Source organism: Pseudophryne corroboree, chromosome 2, assembly GCF_028390025.1.
Source record: "Pseudophryne corroboree isolate aPseCor3 chromosome 2, aPseCor3.hap2, whole genome shotgun sequence".
Lineage (NCBI taxonomy): Eukaryota > Metazoa > Chordata > Amphibia > Anura > Myobatrachidae > Pseudophryne > Pseudophryne corroboree.
In genome coordinates this window covers 870,772,162-870,787,044 of record NC_086445.1, presented here as the reverse complement: position 1 = coordinate 870,787,044, position 14,883 = coordinate 870,772,162, and the positions used below count along the sequence as shown (strand labels likewise).

Sequence of the window (14,883 nt, the reverse complement as noted above, 5' to 3'; positions counted from 1 at the left end):
ATTAAAGCTAAATAAATGTTTATGAGATACACATCCATTCCTTTGATAAGCCCTTGGGAACAATGACTGAGCCTTCAGTCTGATTTCTCTTTCAAAAGGTTTAAGTAACCAGAAAGGAGAGGGTGTAGCAATAATACATTTGTTGAAAGTGTTACAACCACTTTTATGGGAAGAACATTTGACTGACACAAATTTGTTCATCATGCAGCAGTGGGAAGGGCATGGTGATGCAAATCACGTCTTCAGGCCTTGGTGATCATTCCGAGTTGATCGCAGCCAGCAACTTTTTGCTGCTGCTGCAATCAACTAGTCCACGCCTATCGGGGAGTATATTTTAGCTTTGCAGGGCTGCGATCGCTTGTGCGGACCTGCTAAGCTAAAAAAATTTCAAGCAGAACAAGACTAGCCCTGGACATACTTACCCTGGGCGACGGCTCCAGCGATGCAGGTCCCGGCTTTGACTTCAGACATCCGCCCTCCGTTCTCCTGGACACGCCTGCGTTTTCATCACCACTCCCCGAAAACGGCAGGCAACGGTCTGGAGACGCCCAGGAACACCTTCTTTCTTTCAATCTTCTTGCGGTCTCCTCTGCGTCCGCTTTCTTCGTTCTCCGCGACGTAACCCAGCGACCCCTGTCGCCGGGCAACAATGCGCGTGCACAGTGCGGCCGCTGCGCATGCGCATTCCAGACCTGTTTGCACCGCAGTGGCAAACCGCTGCGTGCGAACGGGCCAGAATGACCCCTCTTGTCCGCACCTGCACCTTGGATCCTTTTCCCCCCCAAAAAAATCAAAATAGTAGGCAATACGGCAGAAATTATTTGTATGAACAAGTTATTACATGCTAGCGCTAAAATAAAATAACATGGTTAAGCCACTAAACAAAGACTTTTGCTATATTCGCTAACAATAATATAATGTAAAAAATCTGTGTGTAACGAAGCAAATAAAACACAGGGTATTTTGTCATATTTTGATCAAAACATCTCAGCTTGCAGCCCATCGTCAAGGGACCCTACATTTTCTGCAAGTCTCTACACTAGCATATATGCTCAGCAGCATTACATTGCAGTTATATGTACTCACCTCGGCTAACCATTAGACAGTACATGGGCTGTGCCCCTTGATATATATATAATAAACACTGCTAGTGCATGCATGATAATGTACCAGATTAGTAACAGTAATGCACTGGCGAAAATACTAGAGATGAGCGCCGGAAATTTTTCGGGTTTTGTGTTTTGGTTTTGGGTTCGGTTCCGCGGCCGTGTTTTGGGTTCGACCGCGTTTTGGCAAAACCTCACCGAATTTTTTTTGTCGGATTCGGGTGTGTTTTGGATTCGGGTGTTTTTTTCAAAAAAACCTAAAAAACAGCTTAAATCATAGAATTTGGGGGTCATTTTGATCCCAAAGTATTATTAACCTCAAAAACCATAATTTCCACTCATTTTCAGTCTATTCTGAATACCTCACACCTCACAATATTATTTTTAGTCCTAAAATTTGCACCGAGGTCGCTGGATGACTAAGCTAAGCGACCCTAGTGGCCGACACAAACACCTGGCCCATCTAGGAGTGGCACTGCAGTGTCACGCAGGATGGCCCTTCCAAAAAACACTCCCCAAACAGCACATGACGCAAAGAAAAAAAGAGGCGCAATGAGGTAGCTGTGTGAGTAAGATAAGCGACCCTAGTGGCCGACACAAACACCGGGCCCATCTAGGAGTGGCACTGCAGTGTCACGCAGGATGGCCCTTCCAAAAAACACTCCCCAAACAGCACATGACGCAAAGAAAAAAAGAGGCGCAATGAGGTAGCTGTGTGAGTAAGATAAGCGACCCTAGTGGCCGACACAAACACCGGGCCCATCTAGGAGTGGCACTGCAGTGTCACGCAGGATGGCCCTTCCAAAAAACACTCCACAAACAGCACATGACGCAAAGAAAAAAAGAGGCGCAATGAGGTAGCTGTGTGAGTAAGATAAGCGACCCTAGTGGCCGACACAAACACCGGGCCCATCTAGGAGTGGCACTGCAGTGTCACGCAGGATGGCCCTTCCAAAAAACACTCCCCAAACAGCACATGACGCAAAGAAAAAAAGAGGCGCAATGAGGTAGCTGTGTGAGTAAGATAAGCGACCCTAGTGGCCGACACAAACACCGGGCCCATCTAGGAGTGGCACTGCAGTGTCACGCAGGATGGCCCTTCCAAAAAACACTCCCCAAACAGCACATGACGCAAAGAAAAAAAGAGGCGCAATGAGGTAGCTGTGTGAGTAAGATAAGCGACCCTAGTGGCCGACACAAACACCGGGCCCATCTAGGAGTGGCACTGCAGTGTCACGCAGGATGGCCCTTCCAAAAAACACTCCCCAAACAGCACATGACGCAAAGAAAAATTAAAGAAAAAAGAGGTGCAAGATGGAATTGTCCTTGGGCCCTCCCACCCACCCTTATGTTGTATAAACAGGACATGCACACTTTAACCAACCCATCATTTCAGTGACAGGGTCTGCCACACGACTGTGACTGAAATGACGGGATGGTTTGGACCCCCACCAAAAAAGAAGCAATTAATCTCTCCTTGCACAAACTGGCTCTACAGAGGCAAGATGTCCACCTCATCATCATCCTCCGATATATCACCGTGTACATCCCCCTCCTCACAGATTATCAATTCGTCCCCACTGGAATCCACCATCTCAGCTCCCTGTGTACTTTGTGGAGGCAATTGCTGCTGGTCAATGGCTCCACGGAGGAATTGATTATAATTCATTTTAATGAACATCATCTTCTCCACATTTTCTGGATGTAACCTCGTACGCCGATTGCTGACAAGGTGAGCGGCGGCACTAAACACTCTTTCGGAGTACACACTTGTGGGAGGGCAACTTAGGTAGAATAAAGCCAGTTTGTGCAAGGGCCTCCAAATTGCCTCTTTTTCCTGCCAGTATAAGTACGGACTGTGTGACGTGCCTACTTGGATGCGGTCACTCATATAATCCTCCACCATTCTTTCAATGGGGAGAGAATCATATGCAGTGACAGTAGACGACATGTCCGTAATCGTTGTCAGGTCCTTCAGTCCGGACCAGATGTCAGCATCAGCAGTCGCTCCAGACTGCCCTGCATCACCGCCAGCGGGTGGGCTCGGAATTCTGAGCCTTTTCCTCGCACCCCCAGTTGCGGGAGAATGTGAAGGAGGAGATGTTGACAGGTCTCGTTCCGCTTGACTTGACAATTTTCTCACCAGCAGGTCTTTCAACTAGAGATGAGCGCCTGAAATTTTTCGGGTTTTGTGTTTTGGTTTTGGGTTCGGTTCCGCGGCCGTGTTTTGGGTTCGACCGCGTTTTGGCAAAACCTCACCGAATTTTTTTTGTCGGATTCGGGTGTGTTTTGGATTCGGGTGTTTTTTTCAAAAAACCCTAAAAAACAGCTTAAATCATAGAATTTGGGGGTCATTTTGATCCCATATTATTATTAACCTCAAAAACCATAATTTCCACTCATTTTCAGTCTATTCTGAATACCTCACACCTCACAATATTATTTTTAGTCCTAAAATTTGCACCGAGGTCGCTGGATGACTAAGCTAAGCGACCCTAGTGGCCGACACAAACACCTGGCCCATCTAGGAGTGGCACTGCAGTGTCACGCAGGATGTCCCTTCCAAAAAACCCTCCCCAAACAGCACATGACGCAAAGAAAAAAAGAGGCGCAATGAGGTAGCTGTGTGAGTAAGATTAGCGACCCTAGTGGCCGACACAAACACCGGGCCCATTTAGGAGTGGCACTGCAGTGTCACGCAGGATGTCCCTTCCAAAAAACCCTCCCCAAACAGCACATGACGCAAAGAAAAAAAGAGGCGCAATGAGGTAGCTGTGTGAGTAAGATTAGCGACCCTAGTGGCCGACACAAACACCGGGCCCATTTAGGAGTGGCACTGCAGTGTCACGCAGGATGTCTCTTCCAAAAAACCCTCCCCAAACAGCACATGACGCAAAGAAAAAAAGAGGCGCAATGAGGTAGCTGTGTGAGTAAGATTAGCGACCGTAGTGGCCGACACAAACACCGGGCCCATTTAGGAGTGGCACTGCAGTGTCACGCAGGATGTCCCTTCCAAAAAACCCTCCCCAAACAGCACATGACGCAAAGAAAAAAAGAGGCGCAATGAGGTAGCTGACTGTGTGAGTAAGATAAGCGACCCTAGTGGCCGACACAAACACCGGGCCCATTTAGGAGTGGCACTGCAGTGTCACGCAGGATGTCCCTTTCTAAAAAACCCTCCCCAAACAGCACATGACGCAAAGAAAAATAAAAGAAAAAAGAGGTGCAAGATGGAATTGTCCTTGGGCCCTCCCACCCACCCTTATGTTGTATAAACAAAACAGGACATGCACACTTTAACCAACCCATCATTTCAGTGACAGGGTCTGCCACACGACTGTGACTGATATGACGGGTTGGTTTGGACCCCCCCCAAAAAAGAAGCAATTAATCTCTCCTTGCACAAACTGGCTCTACAGAGGCAAGATGTCCACCTCATCATCATCCTCCGATATATCACCGTGTACATCCCCCTCCTCACAGATTATCAATTCGTCCCCACTGGAATCCACCATCTCAGCTCCCTGTGTACTTTGTGGAGGCAATTGCTGCTGGTCAATGTCTCCGCGGAGGAATTGATTATAATTAATTTTAATGAACATCATCTTCTCCACATTTTCTGGATGTAACCTCGTACGCCGATTGCTGACAAGGTGAGCGGCGGCACTAAACACTCTTTCGGAGTACACACTTGTGGGAGGGCAACTTAGGTAGAATAAAGCCAGTTTGTGCAAGGGCCTCCAAATTGCCTCTTTTTCCTGCCAGTATAAGTACGGACTGTGTGACGTGCCTACTTGGATGCGGTCACTCATATAATCCTCCACCATTCTTTCAATGTTGAGAGAATCATATGCAGTGACAGTAGACGACATGTCCGTAATCGTTGTCAGGTCCTTCAGTCCGGACCAGATGTCAGCATCAGCAGTCGCTCCAGACTGCCCTGCATCACCGCCAGCGGGTGGGCTCGGAATTCTGAGCCTTTTCCTCGCACCCCCAGTTGCGGGAGAATGTGAAGGAGGAGATGTTGACAGGTCGCGTTCCGCTTGACTTGACAATTTTCTCACCAGCAGGTCTTTCAACCCCAGCAGACTTGTGTCTGCCGGAAAGAGAGATCCAAGGTAGGTTTTAAATCTAGGATCGAGCACGGTGGCCAAAATGTAGTGCTCTGATTTCAACAGATTGACCACCCGTGAATCCTTGTTAAGCGAATTAAGGGCTCCATCCACAAGTCCCACATGCCTAGCGGAATCGCTCCGTGTTAGCTCCTCCTTCAATGTCTCCAGCTTCTTCTGCAAAAGCCTGATGAGGGGAATGACCCGACTCAGGCTGGCAGTGTCTGAACTGACTTCACGTGTGGCAAGTTCAAAGGGCATCAGAACCTTGCACAACGTTGAAATCATTCTCCACTGCACTTGAGACAGGTGCATTCCACCTCCTATATCGTGCTCAATTGTATAGGCTTGAATGGCCTTTTGCTGCTCCTCCAACCTCTGAAGCATATAGAGGGTTGAATTCCACCTCGTTACCACTTGTTGCTTCAGATGATGGCAGGGCAGGTTCAGTAGTTTTTGGTGGTGCTCCAGTCTTCTGTACGTGGTGCCTGTACGCCGAAAGTGTCCCGCAATTCTTCTGGCCACCGACAGCATCTCTTGCACGCCCCTGTCATTTTTTTAAAAATTCTGCACCACCAAATTCAAGGTATGTGCAAAACATGGGATGTGCTGGAATTTGCCCATATTTAATGCACACACAATATTGCTGGCGTTGTCCGATGCCACAAATCCACAGGAGAGTCCAATTGGGGTAAGCCATTCTGCGATGATCTTCCTCAGTTGCCGTAAGAGGTTTTCAGCTGTGTGCGTATTCTGGAAAGCGGTGATACAAAGCGTAGCCTGCCTAGGAAAGAGTTGGTGTTTGCGAGATGCTGCTACTGGTGCCGCCGCTGCTGTTCTTGCGGCGGGAGTCCATACATCTACCCAGTGGGCTGTCACAGTCATATAGTCCTGACCCTGCCCTGCTCCACTTGTCCACATGTCCGTGGTTAAGTGGACATTGGGTACAACTGCATTTTTTAGGACACTGGTGAGTCTTTTTCTGACGTCCGTGTACATTCTCGGTATCGCCTGCCTACAGAAGTGGAACCTAGATGGTATTTGGTAACGGGGGCACACTGCCTCAATAAATTGTCTAGTTCCCTGTGAACTAACGGCGGATACCGGACGCACGTCTAACACCAACATAGTTGTCAAGGACTCAGTTATCCGCTTTGCAACAGGATGACTGCTGTGATATTTCATCTTCCTCGCAAAGGACTGTTGGACAGTCAATTGCTTACTGGAAGTAGTACAAGTGGGCTTACGACTTCCCCTCTGGGATGACCATCGACTCCCAGCAGCAACAACAGCAGCGCCAGCAGCAGTAGGCGTTACACGCAAGGATGCATCGGAGGAATCCCAGGCAGGAGAGGAATCGTCAGAATTGCCAGTGACATGGCCTGCAGGACTATTGGCATTCCTGGGGAAGGAGGAAATTGACACTGAGGGAGTTGGTGGGGTGGTTTGCGGGAGCTTGGTTACAAGAGGAAGGGATTTACTGGTCAGTGGACTGCTTCCGCTGTCGGCCCAAGTTTTTGAACTTGTCACTGACTTATTATGAATGCGCTGCAGGTGACGTATAAGGGAGGATGTTCCGAGGTGGTTAACGTCCTTACCCCTACTTATTAAAGCTTGACAAAGGGAACACACGGCTTGACACCTGTTGTCCGCATTTCTGGTGAAATACTTCCACACCGAAGAGCTGATTTTTTTGGTATTTTCACCAGGCATGTCAACGGCCCTATTCCTCCCACGGACAACAGGTGTCTCCCCGGGTGCCTGACTTAAACAAACCACCTCACCATCAGAATCCTCCTGGTCAATTTCCTCCCCAGCGCCAGCAACACCCATATCCTCCTCATCCTGGTGTACTTCAACACTGACATCTTCAATCTGACTATCAGGAACTGGACTGCGGGTGCTCCTTCCAGCACTTGCAGGGGGCGTGCAAATGGTGGAAGGTGCATGCTCTTCACGTCCAGTGTTGGGAAGGTCAGGCATCGCAACCGACACAATTGGACTCTCCTTGTGGATTTGGGATTTCGAAGAACGCACAGTTCTTTGCGGTGCTACTGCTTTTGCCAGCTTGAGTCTTTTCATTTTTCTAGCGAGAGGCTGAGTGCCTCCATCCTCATGTGAAGCTGAACCACTAGCCATGAACATAGGCCAGGGCCTCAGCCGTTCCTTGCCACTCCGTGTGGTAAATGGCATATTGGCAAGTTTACGCTTCTCCTCCGACAATTTTATTTTAGGTTTTGGAGTCCTTTTTTTACTGATATTTGGTGTTTTGGATTTGACATGCTCTGTACTATGACATTGGGCATCGGCCTTGGCAGACGACGTTGCTGGCATTTCATCGTCTCGGCCATGACTAGTGGCAGCAGCTTCAGCACGAGGTGGAAGTGGATCTTGATCTTTCCCTAATTTTGGAACCTCAACATTTTTGTTCTCCATATTTTAATAGGCACAACTAAAAGGCACCTCAGGTAAACAATGGAGATGGATGGATACTAGTATACAATTATGGATGGACTGCTGAGTGCCGACACAGAGGTAGCTACAGCCGTGGACTACCGTACTGTACTGTGTCTGCTGCTAATATAGACTGGTTGATAAAGAGATGTAGTAGTAGTATGTATGTATAAAGAAGAAAGAAAAAAAAACCACGGGGAGGTGGTATACAATTATGGACGGACTGCCCAGTGCCGACACAGAGGTAGCTACAGCCGTGGACGACCGTACTGTACTGTGTCTGCTGCTAATATAGACTGGTTGATAAAGAGATGTAGTAGTAGTAGTATGTATGTATAAAGAAGAAAGAAAAAAAAACCACGGGTAGGTGGTATACAATTATGGACGGACTGCCCAGTGCCGACACAGAGGTAGCTACAGCCGTGGACTACCGTACTGTACTGTGTCTGCTGCTAATATAGACTGGTTGATAAAGAGATGTAGTAGTAGTAGTATGTATGTATAAAGAAGAAAGAAAAAAAAAACACGGGTAGGTGGTATACAATTATGGACGGACTGCCCAGTGCCGACACAGAGGTAGCTACAGCCGTGGACTACCGTACTGTACTGTGTCTGCTGCTAATATAGACTGGTTGATAAAGAGATGTAGTAGTAGTAGTATGTATGTATAAAGAAGAAAGAAAAAAAAACCACGGGTAGGTGGTATACAATTATGGACGGACTGTCCAGTGCCGACACAGAGGTAGCTACAGCCGTGGACTACCGTACTGTACTGTGTCTGCTGCTAATATAGACTGGTTGATAAAGAGATGTAGTAGTAGTATGTATGTATAAAGAAGAAAGAAAAAAAAACCACGGGTAGGTGGTATACAATTATGGACGGACTGCCGAGTGCCGACACAGAGGTAGCTACAGCCGTGAACTACCGTACTGTGTCTGCTGCGACTGGATGATAAATAATGATATAAAAAATATATATATATATCACTACTGCAGCCGGACAGGTATATATTATATAATGACGGACCTGCTGGACACTGTCTGTCAGCAGAATGAGTTTTTTATAGAATAAAAAAAAAAACACCACACAAGTGAAGTCACACGACGAGTGTTTAACTTTTTCAGGCAATCACAATATAGTATACTATACTACTAACTATACTGGTGGTCAGTGTGGTCAGGTCACTGGTCAGTCACACTGGCAGTGGCACTCCTGCAGCAAAAGTGTGCACTGTTTAATTTTAATAATAATATGTACTCCTGGCTCCTGCTATAACCTATAACTGGCACTGCAGTGCTCCCCAGTCTCCCCCACAATTATAAGATGTGTGAGCTGAGCACAGTCAGATACGAGTGTTTAACTTTTTCAGGCAATCACAATATAGTATACTATACTACTAACTATACTGGTGGTCAGTGTGGTCAGGTCACTGGTCAGTCACACTGGCAGTGGCACTCCTGCAGCAAAAGTGTGCACTGTTTAATTTTAATAATAATATGTACTCCTGGCTCCTGCTATAACCTATAACTGGCACTGCAGTGCTCCCCAGTCTCCCCCACAATTATAAGATGTGTGAGCTGAGCACAGTCATATATATACATAGATGATGCAGCACACTGGGCTGAGCAGTGCACACAGATATGGTATGTGTGTGACTGAGTCACTGTGTATCGTTTTTTTCAGGCAGAGAATGGATATATTAAATAAAACTGCACTGTCTGGTGGTCACTGTGGTCAGTCACTAGTAAACTCTGCACTCTCTACACAGTTCTACAGTACTCCTAATCTCCAGTAAATCAGGTCAATCTCTCTCTCTCTCTCTTCTAATCTAAATGGAGAGGACGCCAGCCACGTCCTCTCCCTATCAATCTCAATGCACGTGTGAAAATGGCGGCGACGCGCGGCTCCTTATATAGAATCCGAGTCTCGCGATAGAATCCGAGCCTCGCGAGAATCCGACAGCGTCATGATGACGGTCGGGCGCGCTCGGGTTAAACGAGCAAGGCGGGAAGATCCGAGTCGCTCGGACCCGTGAAAAAAAAAAACATGAAGTTCGTGCGGGTTCGGATTCAGAGAAACCGAACCCGCTCATCTCTACTTTCAACCCCAGCAGACTTGTGTCTGCCGGAAAGAGAGATCCAAGGTAGGCTTTAAATCTAGGATCGAGCACGGTGGCCAAAATGTAGTGCTCTGATTTCAACAGATTGACCACCCGTGAATCCTTGTTAAGCGAATTAAGGGCTCCATCCACAAGTCCCACATGCCTAGCGAAATCGCTCCGTGTTAGCTCCTCCTTCAATGTCTCCAGCTTCTTCTGCAAAAGCCTGATGAGGGGAATGACCTGACTCAGGCTGGCAGTGTCTGAACTGACTTCACGTGTGGCAAGTTCAAAGGGCAGCAGAACCTTGCACAACGTTGAAATCATTCTCCACTGCGCTTGAGACAGGTGCATTCCACCTCCTATATCGTGCTCAATTGTATAGGCTTGAATGGCCTTTTGCTGCTCCTCCAACCTCTGAAGCATATAGAGGGTTGAATTCCACCTCGTTACCACTTCTTGCTTCAGATGATGGCAGGGCAGGTTCAGTTGTTTTTGGTGGTGCTCCAGTCTTCTGTACGTGGTGCCTGTACGCCGAAAGTGTCCCGCAATTCTTCTGGCCACCGACAGCATCTCTTGCACGCCCCTGTCGTTTTTTAAATAATTCTGCACCACCAAATTCAAGGTATGTGCAAAACATGGGACGTGCTGGAATTTGCCCATATTTAATGCACACACAATATTGCTGGCGTTGTCCGATGCCACAAATCCACAGGAGAGTCCAATTGGGGTAAGCCATTCCGCGATGATCTTCCTCAGTTGCCGTAAGAGGTTTTCAGCTGTGTGCGTATTCTGGAAAGCGGTGATACAAAGCGTAGCCTGCCTAGGAAAGAGTTGGCGTTTGCGAGATGCTGCTACTGGTGCCGCCGCTGCTGTTCTTGCGGCGGGAGTCCATACATCTACCCAGTGGGCTGTCACAGTCATATAGTCCTGACCCTGCCCTGCTCCACTTGTCCACATGTCCGTGGTTAAGTGGACATTGGGTACAACTGCATTTTTTAGGACACTGGTGAGTCTTTTTCTGACGTCCGTGTACATTCTCGGTATCGCCTGCCTACAGAAGTGGAACCTAGATGGTATTTGGTAACGGGGGCACACTGCCTCAATAAATTGTCTAGTTCCCTGTGAACTAACGGCGGATACCGGACGCACGTCTAACACCAACATAGTTGTCAAGGCCTCAGTTATCCGCTTTGCAGCAGGATGACTGCTGTGATATTTCATCTTCCTCGCAAAGGACTGTTGGACAGTCAATTGCTTACTGGAAGTAGTACAAGTGGGCTTACGACTTCCCCTCTGGGATGACGATCGACTCCCAGCAGCAACAACAGCAGCGCCAGCAGCAGTAGGCATTACACTCAAGGATGCATCGGAGGAATCCCAGGCAGGAGAGGACTCGTCAGAATTGCCAGTGACATGGCCTGCAGGACTATTGGCATTCCTGGGGAAGGAGGAAATTGACACTGAGGGAGTTGGTGGGGTGGTTTGCGTGAGCTTGGTTACAAGAGGAAGGGATTTACTGGTCAGTGGACTGCTTCCGCTGTCGTCCAAAGTTTTTGAACTTGTCACTGACTTATTATGAATGCGCTGCAGGTGACGTATAAGGGAGGATGTTCCGAGGTGGTTAACGTCCTTACCCCTACTTATTACAGCTTGACAAAGGCAACACACGGCTTGACAAATGTTGTCCGCATTTCTGGTGAAATACTTCCACACCGAAGAGCTGATTTTTTTGGTATTTTCACCAGGCATGTCAACGGCCCTATTCCTCCCACGGACAACAGGTGTCTCCCCGGGTGCCTGACTTAAACAAACCACCTCACCATCAGAATCCTCCTGGTCAATTTCCTCCCCAGCGCCAGCAACACCCATATCCTCCTCATCCTGGTGTACTTCAACACTGACATCTTCAATCTGACTATCAGGAACTGGACTGCGGGTGCTCCTTCCAGCACTTGCAGGGGGCGTGCAAATGGTGGAAGGTGCATGCTCTTCACGTCCAGTGTTGGGAAGGTCAGGCATCGCAACCGACACAATTGGACTCTCCTTGTGGATTTGGGATTTCGAAGAACGCACAGTTCTTTGCGGTGCTTTTGCCAGCTTGAGTCTTTTCATTTTTCTAGCGAGAGGCTGAGTGCTTCCATCCTCATGTGAAGCTGAACCACTAGCCATGAACATAGGCCAGGACCTCAGCCGTTCCTTGCCACTCCGTGTGGTAAATGGCATATTGGCAAGTTTACGCTTCTCCTCCGACAATTTTATTTTAGGTTTTGGAGTCCTTTTTTTACTGATATTTGGTGTTTTGGATTTGACATGCTCTGTACTATGACATTGGGCATCGGCCTTGGCAGACGACGTTGCTGGCATTTCATCGTCTCGGCCATGACTAGTGGCAGCAGCTTCAGCACGAGGTGGAAGTGGATCTTGATCTTTCCCTAATTTTGGAACCTCAACATTTTTGTTCTCCATATTTTAATAGGCACAACTAAAAGGCACCTCAGGTAAACAATGGAGATGGATGGATACTAGTATACTTATGGATGGACTGCCGAGTGCCGACACAGAGGTAGCTACAGCCGTGGACTACCGTACTGTGTCTGCTGCTAATATAGACTGGATGATAATGATATGAAATCAATATATATATGTATATATAATATCACTAGTACTGCAGCTGGACAGGTAGATATATATTTATTAGGTAATGATGACTGATGACGGACCTGCTGGACACTGTCAGCTCAGCAGCACCGCAGACTGCTACAGTAAGCTACTATAGTAGTATGTATCAAGAAGAAAGAAAAGAAAAAAACCACGGGTAGGTGGTATACAATTATGGATGGACTGCCGAGTGCCGACACAGAGGTAGCTACAGCCGTGGACTACCGTACTGTGTCTGCTGCTAATATAGACTGGATGATAATGATATGAAATCAATATATATATGTATATATAATATCACTAGTACTGCAGCCGGACAGGTAGATATATATTTATTAGGTAATGATGACTGATGACGGACCTGCTGGACACTGTCAGCTCAGCAGCACCGCAGACTGCTACAGTAAGCTACTATAGTAGTATGTATCAAGAAGAAAGAAAAAACAAAAAACCACGGGTAGGTGGTATACAATTATTGATGGACTGCCGAGTGCCGACACAGAGGTAGCTACAGCCGTGGACTAACGTACTGTGTCTGCTGCTAATATAGACTGGATGATAATGATATGAAATCAATATATATATGTATATATAATATCACTAGTACTGCAGCCGGACAGGTAGATATATATTTATTAGGTAATGATGACTGATGACGGACCTGCTGGACACTGTCAGCTCAGCAGCACCGCAGACTGCTACAGTAAGCTACTATAGTAGTATGTATCAAGAAGAAAGAAAAAAAAAACCACGGGTAGGTGGTATACAATTATGGATGGACTGCCGAGTGCCGACACAGAGGTAGCTACAGCCGTGGACTAACGTACTGTGTCTGCTGCTAATATAGACTGGATGATAATGATATGAAATCAATATATATATGTATATATAATATCACTAGTACTGCAGCCGGACAGGTATATATATTTATTATGTAATGACTGATGACGGACCTGCTGGACACTGTCAGCTCAGCAGCACCGCAGACTGCTACAGTAAGCTACTATAGTAGTATGTATAAAGAAGAAAGAAAAAAAAAAAACCACGGGTAGGTGGTATACAATTATAATATTATATATATATTAATTATATACAATTATATATATATATATATTAATTAAACTGGTGGTGATTATTAAACTGGTGGTCAGGTCACTGGTCACACTATCAGCAACTTGCAAGTAGTACTCCTAAGCATACAATCACAATATATATTATACTGGTGTGGCACTCTGGCAGCAAAAGTGTGCACTGTACGTTATATGTACTATGTACTCCTGAGTCCTGAGTCCTGCTCTCAGACTCTAACTGCTCCCCACTGTCAGTGTCTCCCCCACAAGTCAGATAATACAATACAGTCACACTATCTATCACTTCACTTCAGCAAGTACTAGTAGTAGTAGTACTCCTCCTAATGCTCCCCAAAATTACTACTGTGTCTCTCTCTAGTGAGACTGTCTCACTCTCTTCTCGAATCTCTATATATAAACGGAGAGGACGCCAGCCACGTCCTCTCCCTATGAATCTCAATGCACGTGTGAAAAATGGCGGCGACGCGCGGCTCCTTATATAGAATCCGAGCCTCGCGAGAATCCGACAGCGTGATGATGACGTTCGGGCGCGCTCGGGTTAACCGAGCAAGGCGGGAGGATCCGAGCCTGCTCGGCCCCGTGTAAAAAACCCTGAAGTTCGGGCGGGTTCGGATTCCGAGGAACCGAACCCGCTCATCTCTAGAAAATACACCATAGTCCTGTGCAGTACACCCCATTATTATTACATTTTATTTATAAGGCGCCACATGTGTTTCGCAGCGCCGTACAAAGGACAGTACAGGGGACAAAACATTGCATTACAGTAAATAAATAACAGAAATAGAGTACAGGTAACAGAGCACCACACATTCTCAAGACATAATACAGCTAAGATGTAAGTATCGAGGGAGTGATCATCGTACTACTGGAGGCTGGTGGCCATAGATGGAGATGAGCCTTTACTAGCAGGATAAAGATGGTCGTTGAGTAGGGGAGAGCTATGAGTGAAATGTGTTGAGACGAGGGCTTAGATAACAAGAGGAAAGAGGGCCCTGCTCTGAAGAGCTAACAATCTAATGGGGAGGGGCGACAGACAGATGACAAGAGTTGCAGGCAAGTGGGAGGTAGCCTGATGGCAGTATGCAAGCAAAGCTGAGATGTTCACGGCATGAGGCAGGGGGGTTCTTTACCCCATGGTAAAGAACTCCAGCATCCCCTATGGATGATAGACACATATGTAGAATTAAAGTGTACTAGGATTAAGTCTGGAACCTAATCCCTATAGGAGGTGGGGGGCCCACCGGGGGTTTCCCCTGTGGGCCAGTCCAATCCTGTTACTGTATAAAGGGGAACATCTATAAAAAGCTGGCTTGTGAGCCACACCCAACTAGGCCTTTTATAGCCTTAACTGAAAGCTGCC

General features: G+C 47.1%; 1 protein-coding gene across 2 annotated transcripts in view; it reads right to left on the bottom strand.

Annotated features, from left to right (window-relative positions):
- The window catches only part of PIPOX (pipecolic acid and sarcosine oxidase), a 200,529-nt gene that overhangs the window by 137,143 nt on the left and 48,503 nt on the right, over positions 1 to 14,883 (bottom strand). The window lies entirely within an intron of this gene.